We start from the raw sequence: 13012 nt of genomic DNA, 5'->3' as shown, positions 1-13012 counted from the left end.
TCGTGACAAGACGTAACGAACCTCTCCAAAACCGTCCAAACAAGCTCTCTGGCAAGTCAGATGAGCAGCCACGTGTCCTTTAGTAAGCCACGTTGCAGGAATCCATGGTTGGATAACTGAGAATGGTTGTAGTGACCATGTCAAAGTCGATTATGGCGGACTAATATTTTCCCACCTCTAAATGAAAAACTAGTTCAAATTTTCGGAGCCGTATAAAATAAGATATAAAATCATATGTTAATTGATTTAATCGAGCATAATTAATTAATTTTACTTTCTACATCAACTTAATGTTAGGTTCTACAAATAATTTATAACATGATTCATGTGATTAATACGTTAATTCCAATAGCACGGATACAATATGATGATTGTTGGGTTGAAGAGATAGATATGGTTTGTTCAAGAGAAAAGAAATCACAGAAGCGGAAGAAATATGTCTTATTAATGATGGATAATAAAATTTGTGAAAAACACTCAAAAACTTTATATTAAAGACTAAAATGAGTTTCCATTTTATTAAAAAATGAGTTAATTTTGTGGCTGATTTGTTGAACCTTTAATAAATAAACTAATCTTTTAACACTTTAAATAATATAATACTAATTTTTAATATATTAATAATAACAATTAATCAAATCTCAACAAATATATAATACTATTTTTTATGAGCTACCAACTAAGTAGCTATCAATAACAGTTTAACCGAATATAAGTCGAATAATTTTGTATCATCTTTTGTGACTATATGTACTACTTCATGTGATATAATAGTTCTCTTAGAATAATTAAACGGTATAACTAGAATTTTTCCAATAAAACTATAACTAAATAAAAATAAAGCAGAAGGTATAAAAAAGCCCTCGAATTTTTTTTAAAAGTATATATCAGTCCTTTAACTTTATCTGGGCATAATTAAGCCTCCATGTTTTTAAAATTGAACAATTAAACCTTTATTATTTTAAAATCGAACAAATAAATCCTTTTAGTTTACTTTTGGGACATTTACCTCTTCAAATTTTTGGTAACTATTTTAATTATTAAAATTATGTTTGAACTTTTATCCTATATGATTATGAGAGACATATCATCCATTAACGAGTGTTTCTAATGATGTTGGATGAAAGGGTTATTTGTTCTATTTGAAAATAAGGAGGGTTTAATTATCCCCTAAAAAAGTAAACGGGTTGATTTGTACTTTTGTGAAAACTACGAGCGTTTTTTTATACCTTTTACCTAAAAATAAATAACTTAAACTTCTATTTTACTACTGAGTTATAGCTCAAATGTTATAAACGTTGGGTACCAATTGTTATATCGTGAGATCGATTTCTCCTACAACACTCTCCTTTCAATTATCAAAAAAAACTTAAACTTTTTTTTTGACATTAAATAGCTTAAACTTAAACGGTAAGTAATTAAATATAAGTCTTCTTTTGTTAAGTATTTAAGCCGTCGAGTAATTTTTTGAATTTTATTTAGATTAATGAAGTTTAATTTTCTTAAAAATGAAAAGGAGAGAATAAGGGTCTTAATCCAAAATAAGGGGAGGGTAGGGGGCATTAAGTAGTAAGGAGATGGGGGCTTTGGTCTGTGGGTTAGGGGTCAACAGAGGAGAGATTAGGGAGTGCTAAGGAGAGAGGAAACACAAAAGCCGGACCCACTACTAGGATTAGTGTAAACTAAGCAGGGGACATTTTATGGGTTTTATTTTTATTAATATTATTGTGGAATTGTTTAGATTGTGAGTATGATTTTTATATTTTTCCTCTTACCTGTGTGACCTGTCTCTCGGTACACCGCACCATTTGGTCAAGCTAATGAGCAGCACTGGCTTGTGTTCCATTTCAACACTGATGCTCATGGACCACAAATCTTATTCATTCATTCAATATTTGCAAATTTCTACTCCTTTCGTTCTTTTTTAGTTGTTCATCTAATAAAATTTATTTATCTGCAATTATTTTAATCTGAATTTAATTATTATTTTCTAAATTTATTTATTCTTAATAAATAACTCTATGAGTTAATTTATAATACATTTATTAACTAATAGAGTTATATTTGTATTTATTTTTATAATTTAAAATTAAACACCCACGATCTTAATATGTATAATTTTAGCTAAATAGACAATTAAATAAAAACGGAGGAAGTATTAGAGTAGTTTCAAAAATGTAATTAACCGCACTGACTTTCATCTTTCTCTTTAATTATACGAAAAAGTAAAATATTTGTAAAAAAAAAAATGAATGTAAAAAATAACACGACCTTTATTTTTTGAATGAAGTAGAAGGAATTAGACATCAATAATGTATGAGCTACACGATCTTAACTAATTTAATATTCAATGTTTATACCATTCAAAAATATAATTTATTAGTCCGAATTCATTTTATTAATATTTTTCATATTTCTCTAGTCAACTCTTTTGACCAGTATCGATTTTTAACTATTTACTTACAATTCTAACTATGCATAAGCAAAGGATTGATTAAATCAAATTATCTATTTTAATTATTTATTTTGTTAATCTAATTAAAACAACCAATAATTTTATTCCGATTAATATATTTTGATTTGGTTATATTTCGGTTAATCAGCCTAACTTAAAAGTCTATATATTAAATTATTATTTTTATATTTTTTTAGTTTAATTGAATTAACTAACTGATCACTTTATTGGATAGTATTAATACTTTTCAATTTTTTCATTATTCTTGTTAAATGGATTTTAAAATTAGAATTAATAACTTAATCTATAATAATTCAATTAATTTATTTTAATTAAATTGATCGTCTTTTAATCGAGCCGGCTGTTAGCTCATCCTATAAACGACTCAATTTAAAAGGTTAGCAAGGTATCTCTCATCTATACTATATATATAAAAGCACGGATGAGGGGGGGGAGACAGGTAAATTTACTGAATAATCCTTTTCAGTTTACTACTAATAAAAGGTTTTATAGTCATTAACTTATAATTAGTCATTTAATTAATCACTGTTGCAATTAAAACCCTAATTAGAATAGGTAGCTAAATTATCTCCATTTTAATTTTTAGTATGTAAAAAATAGCTAAATTGTCTCCAAAGTAGTATGAATACCTATCTTTTAATTTGATTGAGCTATAAAATTAAAATACTGTATTTGGTCAATATATTATTATTTAAATTTCTATTTTTAAAGATATTATTAATAAAATTAAGTTAATTATTTAATTATAGTTATTATAAAACCAAAAGCAGAATAAATTCAATATGGAAAAAAAATTAATAACCGAATATATTATATTCACTTTTACAAAAATTATCAACTAATTTAATATTAATTATAAATAAAAATTTAATATAATTATAATAAATTTATTAATATGTTCATTGAGAAGTTACGTTACGAGCCACGTGCATAGCACGTAATGCGAAACTAGTATTAATTAAAGATGCAATTTACAACCAAACAAATGAATTATAAATTTATATTTAATTTTACAATTAATTAATTAATGCATATCTACTACTAATGCCAAACAAATTAATAGCATGAGATGTTCGATCTAGAATAAAAAAAAGTCAATGATAAAATAAAATTGAATAAAAGCACTAAAATAATTAAATTCAATCCCAGTAAAAGAATAAGTTATGAATAGTCTTCCTCTATTTTTTTTCTTTTTAACCAAACCTCCATTTGAAATTATTTTTTTAAAAAAAAATTGGAGAAATACTCTCTCTTAATAATACTATAATTTTCTATCTTAATAAGAGAAAAAATAAAAAAATACCTCATCTATTTAATATATTTTTCTTTTACTAAGATATATTTATATTATAATTACATATACTTTTTATTTTTATTTTATTCTAATCGTATTTTATTATATCACTTATCATTTTTTTCTTTCTCTATCTCTCGCTCTTTTTTCTTCTTCACTTTCTTTTTTTTTCTCTGTGCTTTTTTCGCTGTTTTTTTATTTCTTCTTTTCTTCTCCAATTTTATTCCTTTCTTCTTCGTTGTTCCTTCGCTCTGCCGTCGCTCCACCATTATTTTGCCGTCGCTCTGTCATTTTTTCATATTTGATTTTAGCGATTTTTTTAAATTCGTGATGATAAATACGATTTCTTTTAACTTTCGGATCTAAATAAATTATTCTTCAGATTTTTCAACTTTAAATCTAAAAATCTGCATAAAAAACGATGCTATGATGAGAAAACGATTTTTCTGCAAAAAAAACATCTGATTATCATATGAGTATCACTGCATTATCATATTATTATCATAACACTGCAGAAAATATATCTTTTTATAAAAAAATAGCGTATGATAATATTGCAGGAAAAAAAATTGTACATAAAATAATGTTTGATTATTATATCGTTGTCATAATATTATTATGTCGTTATCATAACATTATTGTATGATACCGAGATGATAATATTTATTGTACCTATATGGTAATATTATGATAATATTATGATAAAACAGTTTCTGATTATTATGTCAGTGTCACCACAATATAATATCGTTATCATAACACCGCAGTATGGTAACTAGATGATAATGAAGTATGCTTAGTTTCTGATAATTGTATGATAACCTACAAAAAAAAAAATTACATAAGGATTTATGATAATCAGACGATAACGAAGTAAAATCATAAATATTTTAATATTTTGTAACTTTTCCATGTTGAGATAAAAAGTGTAAATATTTTTATTTTTGAATTAAATATCTAAATTTTCCATTATTTTATAAGTGAATTTTTTTTGATATCCAATCATAAATTTACCATTTTATATTTCATTATATCAATATTTAATTACATCAAAAACTAAACTTTGTTTGAACTTTATATCTAAAATTCTTGATGAATCGAGGTTAACATATTATTGAAGTATGATGGAATAGTGAAAATAAAAAATACAAAACTGTAAATGGTTGTTGGAAATTCTCATGATTAGATTTATTGAATTATTTGTGCTGCTCAAATATATTTCTTAAATGGCTTAATGGCAAAAAAAAAAAACTCAAACATTTACGACTTGTTATAATTATATCCAAACTTTTTAATTTTTGCAATAATATCCAAATTGTATTATTTTATTGCATTAATATCCAAATTGCACTTTTTATATGATTTTTTTTTGAGTTTTTTGCCATTTTTTGGGATTTTTACTATATTATCATACATCAAAATATAATAATAGGCTAATATTTTAATTGAAAACAACAAGTTTAGCCATCAATTTGACTATTATTGCTACAAAAAATGCAATTTGAATATTATTGCAACAAAAAAATGCAATTTGGATATTATTGCAAAAATTAAAAAGTTTGGGTATAGTTGTAATAAGCCGTAAAAGTTTAATTTTCTTTTACCATTAGGCCTTCTTAAATTTATGTTTTGGTGTTTTATTTTTTAAGTGGATTAATTGTTCGTTTCTTTTTTGCATATCGTTGATTTATAAAGTATTTAAATATTATCATACAAAAAGCACTAACTTTGAAATTGGACCAATAATACCTAATTTTAATCTTAAACAAGTTTACCTACTTCCATGCTGACCTTTTTGTCACAAAATTTGGATTGCTTAAAGTTTAATCACGTGCCACTATTAGACTGTCGATCAAGTATTAAATTGTTTGCATCAATTCATTATCGAACATTTGCAAAACAAATTATCACATAATAAAACTCCAAACCATACTTGTTAAATTGGAATGCAAATCGAGAATCAAAATGTTTAATTAGTGAATTGAAATTGACATGAAACGTAAATTTCGGATTATATATGTAATGTTATTTATTAAATATATACTCACATAAATTACATATAAAATTTCATATATGCTTCAAAATATTACTCATCTATTTATTTTTTATTTATAGATATTATTTTATTCAAAATGATGAAATATGAAGAAGCACAAGTAACCGTTTTTTCTTATTATATTTTTTTGCGTGTTACATGGTGAACATGTGATTCATTGTTTCACTAGAGATTCGAGATTCAACAATTTTTTTTTAAATTCGTATTGATTTGTAGTGAGTCAAATAGAATCACACAACCTGAATTATGAATCGTGAATCTTATGATAATGAGAATAGAACTCTAAACAGATTGCATGAGACGGTTTGTAGTTTTGTCAAACATATCTATTAAATTGTTCTAAACCTTTTTTCGACTGTTTTATTGTTCTTCACATTTTAAATACATAAAAACAAGATCTTTAAAAAATAAAAAAAAGGCTAAACCTATTTTGAGGTCCCTGAACTATACATTTTTGGTTAATTAGATTCTCAACTTCTATTTGACTTATTCGAGTCCTTAAATTTTTATTTTTTGGTTCATCGGATCTTTCAACTTTTATTTGCCTTTCTCAAGTCCCTAATTGTTTATTTTTTGGTTCATTGGGTCCTTAAAAGAATCTTCATTTAAGGAACTAATGAACCAAAAAATAAAAGTTTAAGCATCTGAGAAAGTCAAATAGAAGTCGAGAGACCTGATGAACCAAAAAATAAAAATTTAAGGATTTGAGAAAGTCAAATAAAAGTTGAAAAACTTGATAAACTAAAAAATAAAAGTTTAAGGACCTTAAAATGAGTTTAGCCAAAAAGAAACGAGTGATGAAAAATCTACAGTTTTGACCTTTACAAATATAAAATTTATTTATTTCTCAATAGGGGATGGGAAAAAATATACAGCACACCATGTTTACTACAGAGAACAGTTGGACCTAGTATGAGCATGACTTTACTAACTACCAATAGAAAAGTTGCAAAAATTTAAAAACATTTTTTATAGTTTTTCTTTCATTTATATGCTGATTTGGAATTTATTGGATTCTACATATAGGTGCCGAGCTACTATTGCAAATTACATCAGATAATTCAGAAGAAAAAGAAATTACAGTGACGCTTTCTAATTATTTTTTCTCTTGATTATTTTTAAAATTTATATAACTAGATGCTTGTTCAAATATTCCATTCTAAGTCAGGTCATTAAACCAATGAGCTATATATCTAAAGATATAAACGCTTAAGCGTTTCGTGGGTTCAAATCAAATATATAATCACTAGCTTACGTAATAACTATTTTAAAAAAATGGATGTTCTATTAATTGTTTTACCAGCCTAAACAACAATCAATACAAATTCATAGTCTTAAACAATCATGAGTTAGTAAACTAAGTTCATTACAGAATTATGAATTTAATTATCAAAAGATATTAAAAGTGACTATTGGATTAAGCCGAGGGGTGCATTGATCATTTGTTAGTGAAGCACACTATTACATGGGTAGCCAAATGTATCTTTCCAACAGAAATAATAGTTGGAATAAAATTATAGTTTCCTTTTGGGACCTTTATTGTGTGTGTTGATAAATACTTTTGCAATTAAAGTTCATTTCCATCTTTAAATGAAAAAAACTCTTCTCAAAAGAGTTTAAATCATTAGTTAAAAATATTTCTTAATTCCTTGATTTGGGAGTCAAAAATAGTAATTGATTCAAAATTATTAACTTGTTGTTTTTAATCTTTCAGTTTAAACTAAAGGGCTGAAATAATTTCTTACTGAATAATTTTGTTACATTATAAATATTTAATGTCTGTTTCATATTAATACCTACTTATGCATATATTAATAAATATTTTCACTGAAATACATTATTTAATATAAACCCAAAGTTTATATAGTAAGGACTAATTGGGCCAAGTGTGGTACACTGATTGCCAAATATGTACAATGCCACTTTTGAGTGTTTGCCTTTAAATAGCTTTCCTTCTAACTCAAAGGACTATTGAATTAGTAGAGAAATAAGTGGGAAATATTAAAAAATTGTGCATTTTCCTCAAAATGATCATCTATTATAGGACTGGTGGCCTTACCATTTGCATGACAGTGTTCAAATCTTTCTAGCCATATCACATGCTTTCTGTGTCCCCTAATTTCAGGATGACAATTAGAGTACTGTCATTTATAATTCTTATTTTTAAGTTAACATTGCTAAAATTACAATTTCCTTATTTCATGTAATAATTTTAGTTTGATCAAACCTAATCTCTAATTGGCAAATTGTCTCATGGCAAAATTGTTGAAAACCTCAAAATACTATCTTTTTAAAACTCAGATCAATGAAAAATTACTATTTATTTCATATTGCTATTCTCAAGATTTGAAAATTAGAAGTGTGTATTTTGTTCAAACCAAGCCGAACCAAGTTAAAATTATATTTAGCCAATTTGGTTGATTTGTTAGTTCAGTTTGAGTTGCACTAATATCTAACTTTTTTTATGTGCATGAAAGGCTATGATATGACGCGTGATCGGTATGTCAGGAATATCTATTGTTACAAAAGGACTCTAAGCGATTATGAATGAGAACCTAAAATCAAATGTATTAAAAAATAATTTTTTTATAATATCAAATCACATCCAATCAAATTTGTCGGGTTGGTTCTATTATTATGTACTCTTATTAAAAATTACAAAGATCTCGAATTGGATTTTTATATTGCCATATCCATTTATTTAAATAAAAGTTAATCATTTTTACAACGAATATAAAAGAATAAACTACTTGAAAAACAAAAACTATATATTTTTTGAAATTATAAATTACTACTAGACAGATATAATAAATTTTATTTACTATTTGGTACAGTTCAATAATTGTTTTACCTTGTTGAGTAGAACGAGTAATTGTTGTAAAATTACTGAAAATGGAATTATTGTTATTTATAGTATTGATTTTAACATTGTATTGTGATGATCAACAATTGTAATTAATGAGCAAATGATAACAAAAGGAACTCGTCAACAAACTGTGAAAATGACTATGCTCTCATATTTATAGAAAATATTTGCATTTGTGTATAAAAAGATAACCAATAAAACCTAAATTATAGCCTTCACCTTTCTTAAATTATTATTTTTAGCATTGTTATGCTGATGTACCATCGTATTAAGATTCACTTCATATTTTCTGGTTTTACCTCCAATAGCTCAAAGATCACTTCATTGAGGAGGAAACTAAGGGTAGGTTAAATGGCCCCTCTCTAACTTTCCGTCTTCATCGGTTATTTTAATTTTTCGATATAATATTTTTAAAAAAATTATTTTTGTTTTGGTTATCAATCATTTTTCCTACTCATTTTATTTCTTTATTTCTAATTTTTTTTAATGGACTTTAACATTAATTACATTCAAGTAATTAACTATACCAAACTTTAAAAGATTGGGAAAAAATAGCGACCAATTGCCAACGTGGTTTTCAAATCTATTTATAAATCTCAAATAATTATGAAATTTTTAATTAAGGATCAACGCAATCCCTCAACTCTCACATACACTTTTTTCCCCATCAGGTTTCCAGAGCTTTGCCCGCGCGTCGCGCACCTGGCATGGTGGGTGAGTCTGCCAACAAGGATTTTCTACATTCACAAAACTAGAACCGAAACCTTGCTTAAGTGATACTGAACCGCTTACCATTTGGACTAACCCGTTGGTTCACACATACACACATTGATTAAGGATCAACACGCATTATTTACAAAAGGCTTATCCCCTTAAAAATCCCTCACCTTTTACCCCCAATTCGTTTCTACCCTCACGTTGAAAAACCACCAAATATACCCAAATTACGACCTTTCACTTTCAATTGCACCCTCAAGCATTAAATTGATCTCTTTTCACTTGAAAAAATAGGTTTATTTTTGTTTTAAATAAAATATTAAGTCCTATTTTAAAATATATGCTAAAATTTAAAGTATTAATTTGAACATTTTTCAAGTAAAAAGAGGTCAATTTAATGTTTGAGGGTACAATTGAAAGTGAAAGGTCGTAATTTGGGTATATTTGGTGGTTTTACAACGTGAGGGTGCAAACGAATTGGGGGTAAAAGGTGGGGGGATTTTAAGGGGATAAGTCTTTACAAAACTCAAATATATAAGGTTTAGCTCCTTTTGTCAATTAGAGACATTTTTTTTGGTCAAATTGCTTCTAAATTTGTTCACAAGGCTCAAATAATTTAAACTTATTTTATTAATTAGAGACAGAAGTCTCTAATTGTAGTTCATAAGTTCTATTTCCTCCTCTCTTCTATCACATGCAATTTTTTTTTATTTTTTTTCTATAAATATGTCAAAAAAAATGATTTCTGTTCTAAAAAATAATGCTTTTAATTTTATAAAAGAATCACCGATTTTTTTTATTTTTTTTCCAGTTACTATCTATATGTAATTAGATAGTTTGATGTAGTGAATATTACATAAGAACAATGTTTTTAAGCAAATACACAACAAAATACTACTTATATTTGAGGTGCACCTTGTTTTATTTAGTGGTTTGCTTATAATTTTAACTATGCTAATTTAAGAAGCATGAATCTCAAAGTAACTGCAAATTATTCTATGATTTTACTATACTTTTTCATTGTTTTATTATAATTTTAATTATGTCAAAGTATTTTGTATAATTTTAAGAGGAATGAGTTCCTCCTCCTCCCTCGAGCTTAATTTCTTATTCAGAAATGAAATATTTGTCACGCATAAAAATACTTATATGATACTTTCAACTATAAATTGATGTAAAACTATATATTCTTTTTGCCTCTAATTGACAAAAATAATTACGTTTAAGTTATTTGAGCTCCAAGCACAAATTTAAGAGAAATTTGATTTGTTGTCACTAAGTGGCCAAAAGAATTATTTCGGAATTATTTTATTTCCATGCACAAGTTTAGCGGCCATATTGGCCTTTAATCACAGATCTTTGTTTCTAATTGAAAAACAAAAGAGCAGAGTTTTAATTATTTAAGGATCATGCATATATTTAAGGACCAAGTTGAACCTTTTGCTCATTAACTAAGTATCTGTTTTTTGAAAGTTAAAATATATGACAATTCTAAATTGAACAAAGGATCAATTTAACCCCTCAGCTTGGCACGAAATATAAAAAAATCATTTTTGAAATTTTTGGATCAAACGGACTCGCGTCTATGTCCTTTAGTATCAAACCCACCCCTCTGACAAAACACACAAAAAGGATAGTGAGATTCTCGAATTACGAATTTTAATCCTTGGTAATTCTAAATTAATATTAATTAAACATATTTAAGCCCGAAATAACACAAACTAAACCTAATTAAACAAAAAATTCACCACCGCCACCTACCGCATCACTGTTGCCGCCAGAGGAGGAGTTGCTCCTCAAGCGAAGAGCTGCTACTCCTTAGGCGAAGAGCAACATATGCTCTTGAGGAACAGATCTGTTGCTCCTCACCCGAGGAGGAGGTGGTGGGTGGCGACAGTGGGAGGAAAGAAGAAGAAAGGGGAGAGGGGAAGATCTCCATAATTTTATTAAAAAATAAATAATTATTAGACTTTAAAATTAAAAAGATATAATTGAATTTTAAAAATTATCAAGAATCAATTTAAGATATAACTAAAAAATTAAGAGTCTTTTCAAAATTTTCCCATTCTTATATGGAGAGTGTATCTAACTCGAGGAGTGAAAGTGGGAAAAGGCTTTTTCGATGTTAAAGTATAAACTTGCAAATTAGTTTGATCCAATTTTTTGCGAAAATAACTTTGTTGATATTTCGTATTAAGTTGAGAGGGTGAATTTATCTTTCGTTCATTCTAAATTACACTATATCAAAGAAAGCTGTATATGTATAAGTGGCATTTAAGACAGGTTACAGTTATACCGTTTTTACTGGTTTATTATGTTAAAGTTATACTAGATAGACCTGTAATTAGGTCCCTTTAGGGGTATCAAATGGGTTAGCGGGTCCTGTTCGTGTCGACCCAATCTGTTGACACGATTAGGGTCAACACGAACACGACCCATTTAACTAATCGTGTCAAAATTCCCAACCCTAACACGACATTAATTTTAAACGAGTGACACGACACGACACAACACGATTAACACGTTAAAATAAACAGATAACACGATTAAGACAATTATACAGCTAACACGACACAACTAACACGACCCACTTAACATTTTTTTAAAAAATGTAACCATATAAACATAATTTTAACCTCAAATTTATCAATTAATATTCAATTGTAAAATTTTAATATAATTAAGTAATTTAGTAATTTTCTTTTATATTTTTTTATAATTACAACTATTTTATTTTTATATTATTATAAATAATAAAATTTATAAACGGGTTAGGTGGGTTAGATGGGTTCACGAGTCAACCTGTGACATGACCCATTTATTTCGTGTCATAAACAGGTTGACATGTTTTCAACACGAACCCGCTAAACCTCAACCCGGATTCGCCAAATTTACGGATTAGACGAATCGTGTTATCGTGTCATGACCCATTTTAACACAACTAGTTAACATTCAATAACAATTGAAATATATATGAATGATTTTTTTTTAACAAAGGCTAAATATTTGAATGATTTCAAAAGAGTATTAAAATATCTTAAACATACATTCTCCAAAATTAATAAAATATGTTAGTTTTAAGAGAATCAATTTTACATATAAAAATAAATATAGAAATACCAAATAATAGATTTTTCTATATCACAAAAACAAAAATTTAAGATTATAATAAAGGCAGATTTAAAAAGTATTTTTCTCTCCAATACAATTTAAGAGAGATGCTCCGTGTATTAAAATAAGGCCTAATCACTCAAAAACCCCTCACCTTTAAACTTTTTTTCAATTCCACCCCGACGTTGAAAATTTGTCAATTTTACCCACTTTTAAATTTTCCGTTTTCAATTGTACCCCAATATTTTAATTTTTGTTAATTTTTTTACTTAAATGATGAAATCATTCAATTAATTAAGTCTAAATATGAAATTAAATTCTTTTTTATTCAAAAAAGTACAAATAAGTCCTTTATTTTTAAAAACTAACTAAAAACCATAATCAAATTAACACTAATTTAAATTCTTAATTAATTTAACTAAATTTAAATAAATTTTAAAAATATACAATTAATATATGCGAGACATGGAGAATGTTTTAAACAAATTTCCA

This window comes from Mercurialis annua, linkage group LG3 (genome assembly GCF_937616625.2).
Source record: "Mercurialis annua linkage group LG3, ddMerAnnu1.2, whole genome shotgun sequence".
NCBI lineage: Eukaryota > Viridiplantae > Streptophyta > Magnoliopsida > Malpighiales > Euphorbiaceae > Mercurialis > Mercurialis annua.
This window is presented reverse-complemented; position numbering follows the sequence as displayed.